Source organism: Musca domestica, unplaced genomic scaffold, assembly GCF_030504385.1.
Source record: "Musca domestica strain aabys unplaced genomic scaffold, Musca_domestica.polishedcontigs.V.1.1 8, whole genome shotgun sequence".
Lineage (NCBI taxonomy): Eukaryota > Metazoa > Arthropoda > Insecta > Diptera > Muscidae > Musca > Musca domestica.
In genome coordinates, this window is record NW_026712409.1 from 9,738,728 (window position 1) to 9,752,671 (window position 13,944).

The window sequence follows — 13,944 nt, forward strand, 5'->3', positions numbered from 1 at the left end:
TAACTAAAAACGCCGAAAACTCAATATTTAAGGAGTTATGGCCATTTTAAAGTTTCCGATAATTCATGCCTAAATAACTTATCACAAATAATAACTAAAAACGCCGAAAACTCAATATTTAAGGAGTTACGGCCATTTTAAAGTTTCCGATAATTCATGCCTAAAAAAGTGATCACAAATAATAGCTAAAAACGCCGAAAACTCAATATTTAAGGAGTTATGGTCATTTTAAAGTTTTCGATAATTCATGCTTAAAAAAGTGATCACAAATAATAGCTAAAAACGCCGAAAACTCAATATTTAAGGAGTTATGGCCATTTTAAAGTTTTCGATAATTCATGCTTAAAAAAGTGATCACAAATAATAGCTAAAAACGCCGAAAACTCAATATTTAAGGAGTTATGGCCATTTTATTTATTTTATTATTATATTCAATAAAATTTAAAAAAAAATGTAAAAATTATGCCGTTTGGCTCTGTTGCAGTTTTTTATCTCACCCTGTATATTCCCAGCTTTGTGCATTTTTTATACCCTCCACCACTACTATGAAGGGTATATTAACTTTGTCATTCCGTTTGTAACTCCTCGAAATACTCATGCCAGACCCAACAAAGTATATATATTCTTGATCAGCGTAAAATTCTAAGTCGATTTGCGATGTCCGTCCGTCTATCCGTCTGTGGAAATCACTCTAGCTTCCGAACGAATTGAAGTAAATTGATAAAATTTTGCTGAAATGTATGTTATGTCTGCAGGACTTTTGGTATTGAAAATGTGCCATGTAGGTCCACGTTTTCATATAGCCCCCGTATAACGGTACCTCCCGATATTCGGTATTTTAATGATTTTATGGAAATTTTTTCACCCTCATTGTTTAAATTTGGTATTTGAAGTTCGATGTGGATACTACAGCCTATGACAGAAAATTATCTGTGCAGGTCCACGTCTTCGTATAGGCCCCATATAACGGTACCTCCCGATATTCGGTATTTTGATGATTTTAGCGACATTATTCACCGGAATTGTTTGAAATTTGGTATTTGAAGTTCGAAATGGATACTATAGCCTATGACAGAAAATTGTCTATGCATGTCTAGGTGTTCGTATAGGCCCCATATATCTGTACCTCCCAAATTCGGTATTTTGATGATTTTAGCGTCATTGTTCACCGGAATTGTTTCAAGTTTGGTATTTGAAGTTCGAAATAGATATTAAACCTGTGACAGAAAATTGTCCGTGCAGGTCCACGTTTTCATATAGCCCCCATATAACAGTACCTCCCGATATTCGATATTTTAATAATTTTAGCAACACTATTCAACGGAATTGTTTTAAATTTGGTATTTGAAGTTCGATGTGGATACTACAGCCTATGACAGAAAATTATCTGTGCAGGTCCACGTCTTCGTATAGCCCCCATATAACGGTACCTCCAGATATTCGGCATTTTGATGATTTTAGCGACATTATTTATCGAAATTGATTCAAATTACGTATTTAGAGTTCGTAATGGGAACCACAGTCTGTGACAGAAAATTGTCTATGCAGGTCCAGGTCTTCGTATAGGCCCCATATATCAGTATCTCCCTATATTCGGTATTTTGATGATTTTAGCGTCATTATTCACCGGAATTGTTTCAAATTACGTATTTAGAGTTCGTAATAGGATCTACAGTCTGTGACAAAAAATTGTCTATGCAGGTCCAGGTCTTTGTATAGGCCCCATATATCAGTACCTCCCTATATTCGGTATTTTGACGAGTTTAGGTACAATGACCCACCGAAATTGTTTGAGGTGTCGTATTTGAAGTTCGTAATGGATGCTACAGCTTGTGACAGAAAAATGTCTATGCTGGTCCAGGTCTTCGCACAGCTCCGATATAACGGTACTTCCCTATATACGATATTTTGATGATTTTAGTTTCATTATTCACCCTTTTATTTCAAGTTTCGAATTTGAATATGGTAATGGCTTATGACAAACAATGCCCCAAATATAACGGCTATATTCGGTATTTTTTTTTTAAATATTAACAGTATTTTTTAAGGATTTTATTTTTTGAAAATTTCCAAGTTTGTACCAAATGGTGGAGTGTATTCAAAGTTCGGCCCGGTCGAACCTACTGCTTCTTAACTTGTTTGCTTTCTTTGAAGTACTTCTGCACAAATTATGCGTAATTTTTGTACCTCAAAAGTTATTACGAATTCACAAAAACGTGACCCCAATCTATCCTAAAATATGCCATGAACTGAACAAAAACGTGACCCCAATCTATCCTAAAATATGCCATGAACTGAGATTTTCTTCGAATTTTACACATATTTGCAATAGCACACAAACGAATGCCTAGCTAAAATATTTTGATTTTGCGAATGCCGGCAAATATTTGCATTACATTTAATTTGTATCATCTCAAATCCAAGATGATTATTTATTTTCCCCGAAATGCCAAATGGAATGCGGAATAAGGAAATATTCATGATTTCCCCGAGAAATGTAAACAATTTTCTTCCTCGTAAGCCCTGATTATTATTCTCATCATAATTGTTAAAAGAATTCCTACCCAACTTACTCGGTTTGCCAGATATCCAAATGAATTGGCAATTTGTCATATTATCGTTTAAATTCTGCTCTCTGTTCAGTTCTGCACGAATTACTTGACACGAAAAGGAAAGATTTTCTTTGGGAATTTATTCATTTGTGAAATTATCCTTATTATCTGCTCATTACTTTTATTACGGCAAATTTCTGATAAAATAATTTTGTTTGTAAGTGTGTCTGTCTGTCTTTCTGTCTGTCCGTCCGTCCGCCTGTTTGTTTGTGGTGTAAATTTGTAAAATTATTAATCTTCCAAAGGCGATTGAAGAGAACTTTGCTATGCTAATAATGCTTGTTGGACAACTTGCGGGCTGTGGCGGGGGAAATTTACTTAACCGAGTAACAAGATAGGAATTACAAAAGTTTAAATAATTTTACTGTGGCAAGGAGGGAACGACGAACGATTGGTGGAGCCAAGAAACAAGTCTTCTTGGAAATTGCCCAAAAACTTTGATTAACGTAAATGCTTTGAATATTAATTATCAAATTATAATAATTGATTGATATATTTCATTTTGTCATGACAAACTGCCTTTGGAAGTTTGGCATTTATTCGAGAAAAAAAGAAGCGAATTTTATTCGGCTAATGATTGACAAGGGCGACAATCCCCATAGGCATGGTAATTAATATTTATGGCAAAATTGGCCAGCTTAAGGGGAGAAATGTCAAATGTTTCATTATCCTGATTAGCAACTTGTATTTATTTTTTAAGTATTTTTAAACGATTATTGATTGAGGATATTTAAATGGAATTTGAAGGCATTGGGGAATTAGGGGGCTAATTACTTTGTTTATAATCTGTTCCAGGTTTTAATCAATAATTATGTACGGCAAAAAGGCAATGCCTAAACAAATTTTATTCTAATTTCTTAAGGTGAGAATACATAAAACGCTTTGTTGACTGGCTGGTATCTTCGTAGAGAAACAAACTAGATTTAGGTCGACTTAGTTCGATTGTGGCCCAACGCTCATTTGTTCTTTTCCCAAGAAGCCAGTCGATGACTTAAACTAGTCAAAAAAAGTTTTTTATGTACTCACGTCTTTACCCTCTGCTCCATGGCTTCAGTATTTGTATGGGATCCGTTGTAGACCCTATTCTGTAGACCCTATTCTGTAGACCCTATAGACTGGAAAACAATCTACCTGGATCCATGCCGTTCACGAAGGCGTCGACTAATAGAATGCTAAATCGAGGAGGTGTTATAAGAGGTTAGTAAACTATTGCAGAAGGTTTATTGGACGAAACCCTTTAAGGTTATGGAGAGGAAAAAAATATTGATCAAGATGAGCCTCAAGGCAATGCGGACATTTGAGAAGAATCATCCACAACTGTCAAGATGGTCTCACTCTCCACACACTGACCTTACTAAGATGGTACCGGTACCGATGAGATGGCCCTCCAACGACAAGACGACATCGAGATAGCAGCTGGAAAACAATCTACCTGCCCCCACGAAGGTGTCGACCCAAAATAGGCTAAATGGAGGAGGCGTTATAAGAGCTCTCAAATATTGCAGAAGGTTTATTGACCGAGACCTCTCACTGATTGCAGAGAGGAAAAAAATATTGATCAAGATGAACATCAAGGTAATGCGGAAATTCGAGAAGAATCATCCACAACTGCAAAGATTCTCTCACTCTCCACACTGATCTCAGTAAGAAGGTCAGGTGGGCACCTGGGGGAAGTACGGTAATCGGCACCGATAAGATGGTTACCCAACGGCAAGACGCCAATGAAGTAGTACCTGGTAAAGAATTTACCAGCACCCATGCACAAAGGCGTCGACCAAAAGAAGGCTTAATCGAGAAGGGGTTATAAAAAGTCAATAAAATACTGCAAAGGTGAAGGTTTATTGCCCGAGATCACTCACAGATTACGGAGAGGGGAAGAATCTTGATCAAGATAAACCTCAATTTAGTGCCGACATTCGAGAAGGATTATTCACAACTTTTAAGACTCTCACTCTCTCTCTCTCTCTCTCTCTCTCCACCTACTCACCTCACTAAGGAGGACAGCCCACCTTTCGGAAGTACGTTGGTCAGCGCCGATGAGATAGTCCCCCAACGGGGAAACGCCACAGTGGTAGCTGGTAAAGAATCTGCCAGCATCCATGCCATTCACGAAGGCGTCGACCCAAAGGAGGCTAAATCGAGAAGGCGTTATAAGAGGTCTCTAAAATACTGCAGGAGCTTTAAGAAGTACGTTAATCGGCCCTCCAACGGCAAGGCGCCATAGAGATAAGAGCTGGCAAATTATCTAACAACATCCCTATCACCAACGAAGATGTCGAACCAAAATAGGCTTAATCGAGGAGAAGTTCTAAGATGTCAGTCTGCAGAAGGATTATTGGACTCATCTCACAAATTTCGGGGAGGGAATGGATTTTGTTTAAGATGGATCTTAAGGTAGTTCTCATTCTCCACTAACTGCCCTTTCGTTGAGGACTCTATGGTGGTCAGCGATGGGAAGACTAAGGCTTCTGCAAAAATGTGCAAGATGCTGCTACCCACGAAGCCGTCGACCCAAGAGAGACAAAATTAAATGCCACAGCAGGTTTATAGGCTAAGACCTCTCACAGATTACGGAGAGGGAAGAATCTTAATCAAGATGAACTTAAAAGAAGTACGGAAATTCATGAAGAACCATCCACACCTAACCAGATGCTCTCTTCATCAACATGCTCTCACTCTTCACACACTGATCTCACAAAGGACTCTGTGGTGGTCAGCAAGGTTGTCTGCATCAAGTCTAAGGCACCTGCAAAAAAAGCTCAAGGCTAGGAAAGCTTATTCGGTAATGATAATAGGCTTCGGCGGTTCTGAAAGAAACCCAAATCCTCTCCACGTGTATTCTTGAAGAGAGGACGGCCTAATGAGGAACCCCACCTCGAGACCAAGAAATCACAACTTCCTTGCTACAACCTACGGTTTCAACCCCGTCAATCAGCAAACCAATTATAACCAATTGGTTACAAACCCCAAGGGCCACAAGATTACGGAGAGAGAGAATCTTGATCAAGATAAAGCTGAAGATAGTGCGGAAATTCGAGAAGCCAAGGTGCTCTCTTCGTCAAGATGCTCTCACTCTTATCAAACCAAGGATTCGGTCACCCTTCCGTTGAGGACTCGGTGGTGGTCAGCATATGCTAATAGAAAGACAGCTCTCACTGTCATAGTAACGGCAGAAGCAAGTGCTGCCTGCACTTAGTCTAACGCTCCTGTGGTTTAACCCTGTCGGTCAGCAAGCCAATTGTGAACAAGTGGGTTCCTATAACAATCACAGAACTTAAGCCTGGAAAGGGACACAAGGAAACGACAAAATCACAATCTGCAAGCCAATCCAGACGAAAAATAAAATACTCCAAGATTATCTACCTGGAGCGGTCAGCGATAAAGCTGAGCCGGAAGGTAAAATCGGTGAAATTCGATGGCTGCTTATAGAAGACCGTCTGAGGGAGATAATCTTTCTGGGAGAAGGGAATCTCAGTTCCAGTTTCCAAAAGGTCCCCCCTTTCCAAATGCGTAAAAACGAGTAGTCCAAGAACTTTTTCGCCACCACGGTAGCTGTAGTCAAAGACATACTCCGGGAACCCACACCCCTCCGCAATTGTTACTATTCCGATATTTTTACTACCTAAAGTCCCTCTGTGGTAGGGCATATCACAAGCATTTTTTAAAGAATTTGTAGAAAGAATTTTTCCAGGCAACTCAGGCTTAGGATTTTGTTAAGAATTTTAGAGGCACCCTACAGGCATTAGCAAACGGATTTTTAAAGAATTTGTTGAAGCACTCCATGTGCACTACCACTAAAAAATCGTGGGTTTTTAAATAATTTTTAGAGACACCACATTTTCCTTACCATGGGGATTTTTAAAATAATTGTTTGAGGTATCTTTTTTGCCCTACCATGGACATTTTTTTAGAATTTTTCGAGGTACTCTAAAGTTTATGCCACTAGGATTTTTTTAAACAATTTAAGGGCACCCTACAGGCATTGCCAATGGGGTTTTTGAATAATTTTGTTGAAAAACCCCATAGACTACACAACGGAAATATTTTAAAGAAGTTTAAAGAAGTTTATCACGGGGATTTTTTTTTAAGAATTTGTGGAGGATTTTAAGATTTCTTTAAAACTGCTGGAAGCACTCAACAAGTTTTTTTCTTTAATTATTCTAGAGCGTTCTTTAGGCCTTAGCAAGGAGACTAAGATATTATCACGGAGATTTTGTAGAGAATCGAATTCTTATTTCGCATTTTATGAGCATTGTGTTATTCAAAATGTTGACCCTTTGTGAGGGAGGTACCACAAGAAGTCCTCCGTATTTTGTATTGATAGAAACATTAGGATATGCCAGGCTTGAAAATAATTGGATACTTATTTGCGTTTTATTAGCTTCATGGCTATTCAACATTTTGACCCGTTGTGAGGGAGGTACCAGAAGGAGTGAACCGATATAGTCTATTTTCACGCCAGATCTGCTATTGGTAAAAATATTAGAATGTGTTTAGTTTGAAGTAAATCCAATTCTCATTTCACATTTTATAAGATTTAATTTATTCAAAATGTTGACCCTTTGTTGGGAAGGTATTTGATCCCGATATTGTCCACTTTCGCACCTGATCGAGTTCCCGATAAAAATATTAGTATTTGCAAAGTTGGAGCAAAATCGGGTGACCCTTTCTCTTACTTAGAAGATAGATTTTTGTGGAGGAGGTTCCAGAAGGAGTGGACCGACTTTGCCCAGCCCCGAATTCGATTTAAATTTGATAATAATCGGCTACTCCCTTCGATAGTTGTCCATTTGCGAACCAGCCAGCCAGACAGATGGACGGACTGAAACACTTAGATCGTCTCCAAATTTCTTGAAATGGATTTGGTCCCAAGAGCCCTAGGGTACGAAACCGTTATTTCTATGAGTCACGTCATCTGCTATATACCCTCTGTAGCTACATGGCTGAGGGTATAAAACTTGACTGGAGGGCATGTGTCGTCGCTAACAAAAGCTTAAACCTTATCATCCTAAGTAATTTCAGCAGTAGAGAAATGACGGCGGCAAAACTGGAGACGTACTTTGTGAGAGTCATAATCTTCACCTTCCTCTACTTGCCCGCCAGGCCAAGAAATATAAGCTTTTGTGTCGTTTAGTATTTGTATTTATTGTTTTATATGTGGAGTGAAGTAAGGTAATCGGTGGCGTATGATTTATTTCTCAATTTAAATATTAAGCATACGCTATAAATAATATTAATCATACGCGTTTAATAAATAGTCAATTATTAAATTGAATGCGGTTTGCCATAATTGCCTCTTTATAAAGCAAGGAAACTAAAAAAAGAACAACAAAATTTACACCCCACACACACACACAAATAGTTTATTTGGCTCAATGGGGAACCTGGTTCACCACTTCAATTCACTCTACATACGAGTTCCGGTATATTAAAACTGCGAGTGGTGTTACGGTGGTGGCTGGTTGGTGCATTGTTTTTGAATTAATTGTTTCTGTTCCTCGGCAAACCAATGCATGGCCGCCTGTCTGCTTGGTAAGCAAAATATAAATAGCACAGCCGAAATGGATCCAAAAATAAAACAGCCAACAGAAACCAGAACAAAACAAAAAACATTAAATTAAAGGGTTCCTTTTGTACAAAATGCAATTTAAATAATTACAAAGCGAAATAACATTCCAGTGAAATTGGAAATGAATGATAAATTAACGGATGACATAGTTGGGCATTCGCAGCATACATGACGACGATGACGACGACGATTTCTACAATTCTATTAAAGCAAATAGCAGGGCACACACAGAACACACATCCAACAGCCGGCTAGGTTCTGATGGTCCATGTTGCACATATTTGCATGTTTGTAACGTGGGAGTTGTTGAATGAGGACCCATATAGGCCGGTGGGTTATTCATGGAATGCCATGGCAGCCGATTGCCATTTATTTTAACTCACACCATTTGCCAACCGAAAAAACAACTTTTGCTGACATTTTTAGAAAAAATAAAATTCGGTTGGCAGGCAGAGGCACATTTAAAATGTTATTCCTGGTTTTATGTTGAGGTTCGGTGCTGCTCTCTTTTTTTCGTTTTGTGGGGCAACCACTTGTTTTAGTTCTGCCCTCACTAGAACTTTGCCATGAACGAACAAACAAACCTAGCCCATTATGCAGACGATGCGCCAAAATGTTGTCACAGCCATTCGCCAGGGACCCAGCTTTGAACAGAAAAATAAATGGTTAATGGAGAGAAATTTAATTTTTAATTGTTTCAAAATAAACAAATAATTTATATTCATTTGAATTTTTTAAGTGCTCTTGTTGTAGTTGTTTTGTAAATTAAACATTTTTAGCCAAACAACTGTTTGCAAATATTTACTCGGTCATAAATTTGCACCTTCTGACACCAGACTTGACTGCCAAGCGGTAGTAATACACCCCCTCCACCCCAGGCCAAGCCGGGCAATTAACACTTTATTAACAGTTAATATGCGAAAAATAATAGCAACTGTTGTAATGTTTTGCTCTTTTTTTTTTGCTGCCATTGTAGTTCTATTAAAAATGCAACTGTTTTTAATAAATATTTACATAATTCACATAATTTTTCATAAATCCAGGCGAACAAAAGAACCGTTTACAAACAATACAAAATCTAATTGCGAATGTAAACTCAATTTCTGAATAAATTGTAAAATTGCCAAAATAACATAAAAACATAATCACTTGAAATGCAGAGCAGAACAAAACCAGAACAAAAAAAGTGAGCAATAACAGCAGCAACATGAACAAATAATGTAGCTAACAATAGGACACGTTTCTATTTACATATGTATTATATGTGTATTTTTAGGATAAAAGAAAAATAAATTAATGGATGAGACAATACACACACAAATTTCAACTAAGTTTTCACAAAAGAAAATCACCCGGAAATATACTTTTCCTTTATAGGAAAAGTTCATCCACAGATGAATATACTTTCATCGACCGATGAATTTTTGCCTATACGGGAAAAGTTCATCGACCGATGAACATTTTCCTCTATACGGGGAAAGTTTATCGACCGATGAACATTTTCCTCTATACGGGAAAAGTTCATCGACCGATGAACATTTTCCTCTATACGGGAAAAGTTCATCGACCGATGAACATTTTCCTCTATACGGGAAAAGTTCATCGACCGATGAACATTTTCCTCTATACGGGAAAAGTTCATCGACCGATGAACATTTTCCTCTATACGGGAAAAGTTCATCGACCGATGAACATTTTCCTCTATACGGGAAAAGTTCATCGACCGATGAACATTTTCCTCTATACGGGAAAAGTTCATCGACCGATGCATCCACAGATGAATTTTTCCTATACAGGAAAAGTGCATCCACAGATGAATTTTTCCTATTCAGGGTGAAATTAAAAAAACTGCAACCAATTTCAGACTGCTGTCATTTCTAAGTCACTCGTTCGGCAGCTGTTAAAATTATTCCGGTGACAGCTCATTATAATGTTTACAAGCGTCAAAAAGCATTTTGTTGAGAATTTTCCAGAAAAAAAGTTATTCGTGATGGAATTCAAGCGTGATACTGTGATTTATTTATATTTGGCTGGAAAACCACAAGTGGCTGTCGTTAGAGCCAGCATTTAAATGTGAATAAATCTTTTGTGTTTCGTACCATCGCTCGTTACTGTGATACTGATAGCTTAGCCCGACGACAAGGAAGTGGACGTAAGAAAACAGCAACATCAGCAGAAATGGTTCGAAAATTAAAGAAGCGACTTGATCGAAACCCGCGTCGCAGTGCCCGAAAAATGGCTCGTGAGCTGAACATATCGCAATATTCCATTCGGCAAATATTGAAAAATGAGATCGAGGTAATTCCAAAAAGTGCAAGAACTTACACCGCAACAGAAAGAAAATAGATTAAAAGAGCTAAAGAGTTGCTTTGCTTGGGCGAAAGTGGTGAATTGTCGAATTTGGTTTTCTCCGATGAGAAAACATTCGTTGTCCAGCAGTTTGTTCGTTGTCCAGCAAACAAAATGATCGTGTTTACTTGCCAAAGAGGTCAGTTGAAAATGTGCACCTTCGGTTGGCCACCAGAACTTAAGCCTGGTCATGGTGCTATATCAGCCGATGGTCGCTCTCTGCTCATATTAATCGACCGTGGCATCAGAATAAATGCCGAATATTGTTCTGGAGGGAGTAGTAAAGCCTAGGCACGCAAACATTTTAGCCGCTGACATTGGACATTCCAACAGGACTCAGCACCATCGAACTCAGCGCGAATAGTTACAAAGTGAGGTTCCTCGCTTCATTTCCAACGCACAATGGCCACCAAAATCCCCGAATACCAATCCATTGGACTATTGTGTCTGCAGTATTTTGGAAAGCAAGGTTGGCATTTAAAATATCAAAGTGTCGATCACCACAAGGAAGCGCTTCGCTGGTGATGGGCCAAAATACCGCAGAACAACATTCGGTCAGCGTGTGACTGCAACGGTTTTATTGGCCGTTTGAAGGCCATAATTCGTGCCATAGGTGACCAATTCGAACAAATCTAAACTTATTCTAAACTTTGATGCTATTTCCGACATTTTTTGCTTCCTTCAATAAAATTTAAAAAAAAAGTTGAAAATTATGGCGTTTGACTTTTTATTTTATCTCCCGATGAACTTTTCCCCGTATAGGAAAAATTCATCTGTCGATGAACTTTTCCACGTATAGGAAAAATTCATCTGTCGATGAACTTTTTCCCGTATAGGAAAAATTCATCTGTCGATGAACTTTTCCCCGTATAGGAAGAATTCATCTGTCGATGAACTTTTCCCCGTATAGGAAAAATTCATCTGTCGATGAACTTTTCCCCGTATAGGAAAAATTCATCTGTCGATGAACTTTTCCCCGTATAGGAAAAATTCATCTGTCGATGAACTTTTCCCCGTATAGGAAAAATTCATCTGACGATGAACTTTTCCCCGTATAGGAAAAATTCATCTGTCGATGAACTTTTCCCCGTATAGGAAAAATTCATCTGTCGATGAACTTTTCCCCGTATAGGAAAAATTCATCTGTCGATGAACTTTTCCCCGTATAGGAAAAATTCATCTGTCGATGAACTTTTCCCCGTATAGGAAAAATTCATCTGTCGATGAACTTTTCCCCGTATAGGAAAAATTCATCTGTCGATGAACTTTTCCCCGTATAGGAAAAATTCATCTGTCGATGAACTTTTCCCCGTATAGGAAAAATTCATCTGTCGATGAACTTTTCCCCGTATAGGAAAAATTCATCTGTCGATGAACTTTTCCCCGTATAGGAAAAATTCATCTGTCGATGAACTTTTCCCCGTATAGGAAAAATTCATCTGTCGATGAACTTTTCCCCGTATAGGAAAAATTCATCTGTCGATGAACTTTTCCCCGTATAGGAAAAATTCATCTGTCGATGAACTTTTCCCCGTATAGGAAAAATTCATCTGTCGATGAACTTTTCCCCGTATAGGAAAAATTCATCTGTCGATGAACTTTTCCCCGTATAGGAAAAATTCATCTGTCGATGAACTTTTCCCCGTATAGGAAAAATTCATCTGTCGATGAACTTTTCCACGTATAGGAAAAATTCATCTGTCGATGAACTTTTCCACGTATAGGAAAAATTCATCTGTCGATGAACTTTTCCACGTATAGGAAAAATTCATCTGTCGATGAACTTTTCCCCGTATAGGAAAAATTCATCTGTCGATGAACTTTTTCCCGTATAGGAAAAATTCATCTGTCGATGAACTTTTTCCCGTATAGGAAAAATTCATCTGTCGATGAACTTTTTCGCGTATAGGAAAAATTCATCTGTCAATGAACTTTTCCTGTATAGGAAAAATTCATCTGTCGATGAACTCTTCCTGTATAGGAAAAATTCATCTGTCGATGAACTTTTCCTGTATAGGAAAAATTCATCTATCGATGAACTTTTCCTGTATAGGAAAAATTCATCTGTTCTTCAAATTCAATAGATTCATGTGAATCCGTTTGTCATACAAATGTATCTAGAGAATCTAGAGAATACGTATTATTTTATTTTTACATTTAATCAATTACTTAATGCCGTGTAATGATTAAATAAACCATTAATGTAATTAATAATTTCTTATATGTTGATTAAATTTCTCAATAAAAGTTATTAACTATTCAGCCGGGTGTGCAAATCTGCTGATAATTCAACCAAAAAAAAAAAAAAAACGTAATCAACTGATAAATGTAATTTCTTATGAAATGTTTCATATAAAGCATAAAATGATTTCGGTGATAACAATTTATGGCAGTTTTTGTTCTATGCGGACACACACAGGCACACACATACACAGTCATAGCAACACACTCTCACACTACGGCCAACTACAAATCAATGGTAGATTTAATTTAGCTTTATCTCCGTTCAATAAATGGGTAATTAACGGTTTATGTAAATCATTTTCAATTTTTTGTTGTTTTTGTTTTGTAGTTTAATGTCATGGCTCTGGCTGACCTGACCTGGCCTGGCCGAATCAGAAGGAGGATTGGCTCAATTTTTGTTTGGACACAGTTGACTGCCTTTTTCTCGTTTTGTGAGAAATTAAATTGGCCTTTTTTATTGGCCGTATTGTTGTTTGGCCGCTGCTGCTCCTGCTGCTGCTGTTTTGTAGGTTTATAATGTGAACGGTCGGCATTATTTATTTACAATAAACAATTATGGATTGTGCTGTTGTTGTAATTGTGTATTTTTTGTTGTTCATTTGTAATTTATTAAATATTTCATGTTCATGTTAAACCAAATAGTCAATGACAGTCTATGTTTGTATTGGTCTTTATCCAATAAACGCGTGTGGATGTGTGTGTGTATTTGTGTGTGTGCGGAGGCACGAATTTTATTACTGCTTGTATTAATGTTGTTGTTGTTGTCGTTGCTATTATTATTGGCTTTGGCATTATTGTTTGTCAAAAAACCGAAACAGCAGCAAGTAAACAGCAAAAAAAGGCTGTTCTTTTTTGTTGTTGTTGCGGAGATTTAAAAAAATCGAACCCAGATGGCAAAAACGTGACTACTCGCATTTATAAATCATTTCGATTTTATTTCTTGTTGATTTTGTAGATCTTTTTTCATTCCATTGAACTGTGAATGCTCACCCACCAGCATCATCAGTGGCGCGACATGCCCACACCCACATAGAGTGGATTTTATTTGGAAACACATACATACGTATTGCATGATGTACAGGGTGAGATAAAAAAACTGCAACAAAGTCTAGCGCCATAATTTTTTACATTTAATTTATTTTTTTTTTGTTTTATTGAACGAAAGCAAAA